The following is a 1,434-nucleotide window of genomic DNA, read 5'->3' as shown; positions in this document are numbered from 1 at the left end:
GATATATCTACAGTGTTAAAGCAGTTTGGAAGCCTACCATTGTCTCTGTCAACATAATAAAGCAAACTGTAAATACCTATATGTTCTGCTGCCCCCAATGTCTCCCACAGGGGCTACCACCCCCACTGCAGGGCCCACATGCCCCAGCCCCCTGGATTGCTGCCCCGCTTGGCCCCATCCCCTGCTGGCTCCTGCAGCCCCACCCCCAATGGCTGCCCCACCCTGTGCCTGCTCCCCCAGACCCTCAAATGGCTGCCTCCTGCTGCACGAGGCTGGCAGGGCCTGGACGGCAGCTGCTGAGGCTGTGACCCGGCCCCGCACTGTGCAGCGGGGCTTCAGTGACCCTGACAGCAGCTGGAACTGTGGTGAGTGCCAGGGGTTTGGGTGTTTCTGTGCTGGGATGCTCAGGTGGGGATTGGGCTGGGTGGGGCAGCCATGGGGGGGCTCAGGGGGCAGGTGGGGCATGGGGCTGGAGGGGCTTAGGGAGCAGGCGGAGGATGGGGCTGGGCAGGGATCGGGGGGGACTTGGAGCAGGTGGGGGCTGGGACCAGGCGGGGCAGGGATCCAGGGGGCTGGGGGAGTGGACAAGACCAGCGGAGGCCCCCCATGGTTCCCTCCACCCTCCTCCACCCCTGACCCCTTACTTATCAGCACTGGAGTCTGGGTCCAGCTCCCTGCTGCTGCCATGCTGCCTGCTCTACACGGGCAGGCAGTGTACTTCAGTACCAGGGCAAGGGCCAACCATAGAGATGCTCTGGCAGCCAGAGCATCTCTGTGGATGACCCAGCCTCCAGTTGCCTTAGGACCGTGCCCTGATCTGCTTTTTTTTCTCTGCAGGTTTTTTTGACCCCTGGATATTCAGGGGTCTAATTTGGGCCCCACACTACAAATTTGCAGTGCAAGGAACATTTTCTTGTTCCTGCATGTGCCTCTTGCAGCATCTCAAACTGCTTTTGAGGCACGTGCAGAGGCACGTGCAGGAATAAGAAAAGGGGATATCCAGGGGTCAAAAAGGCACGTGCGGGCTCATTTGGACGTGCCCAAAGTGGCCAAACAGGTCTAGGCCTTTCATTTATACAGAAATTGCATTGGGATAATAAGTTACCCCAATGTTAACATGGGCTTGGGTTAAGTTGTTACTTCAAAAACACGTTCATGCCTGGGGTAACATGTTACCCATGGCAGTTTTTCATCCACAGAACACCAAAGCATTCATGTAAGCTGGCTGTTCTTTGGCGATATTGTGCACTGTGGTGCCAGTGACAATGTCCTAAAAAGAATTTTTTTTAGAATTAATTAAATTTAAGATACTGTGCAAAATATGCGTCTAGGGTAGGAAATTACCCCTTGGGAATGTATGAAGGTTAAGCCCTTTGGTACTTGTCTCGTTCCCCTGCCTGCACCTTAAGAACATAAAAGGAAATGGCAACTACA

General features: G+C 54.9%; 1 protein-coding gene across 1 annotated transcript in view; it reads left to right on the top strand.

Annotated features, from left to right (window-relative positions):
- The window catches only part of MTHFD1L (methylenetetrahydrofolate dehydrogenase (NADP+ dependent) 1-like), a 327,067-nt gene that overhangs the window by 112,030 nt on the left and 213,603 nt on the right, over positions 1-1,434 (top strand). The window lies entirely within an intron of this gene.

Source organism: Gavialis gangeticus, unplaced genomic scaffold (genome assembly GCF_001723915.1).
Source record: "Gavialis gangeticus isolate Ggan-Ray unplaced genomic scaffold, GavGan_comp1, whole genome shotgun sequence".
NCBI classification, from domain to species: Eukaryota; Metazoa; Chordata; order Crocodylia; family Gavialidae; genus Gavialis; species Gavialis gangeticus.
Note: the sequence above shows the minus strand (reverse complement) of the source record. Positions and strands in the feature narration are given on the sequence as shown.